We start from the raw sequence: 400 nt of genomic DNA on the forward strand, positions 1-400 counted from the left end.
GTCACCTTTTGGTATCCCCTCAGCTCTCTTGGAACCTAGACTGAGGTAGTACTAAAATAAAGTTCCACTTAGCAGGAACCAGGGACTTTTGTCATAGTGGAGAACCAAAAAAAGCGAGTCGAGTCGAGCAGGTACCATGTGGTGGAAAAACGCCAATTGTGAGAAGTTGAGAATGCATCAGCAGGCTTATATCCAACCTGTCCATATCCTATCTATGTCTATCATACATTAATAATGCTGGACAGTGAAATACATAAATGTGATTAAAAATCCAAAAACAAACTACGAAAGCACCCCTACAGTTACAGCAAGAAGGTCCCGGGTTGGAACCCAGGTGGTCCCGGGCCTTTCTCTGGGGAGTTGCATGTTCTCCCTGTGTGTGCGTGGATTTTCTCCGGGT

This window comes from Etheostoma spectabile, chromosome 4, assembly GCF_008692095.1.
Source record: "Etheostoma spectabile isolate EspeVRDwgs_2016 chromosome 4, UIUC_Espe_1.0, whole genome shotgun sequence".
Classification (NCBI taxonomy): Eukaryota; Metazoa; Chordata; class Actinopteri; order Perciformes; family Percidae; genus Etheostoma; species Etheostoma spectabile.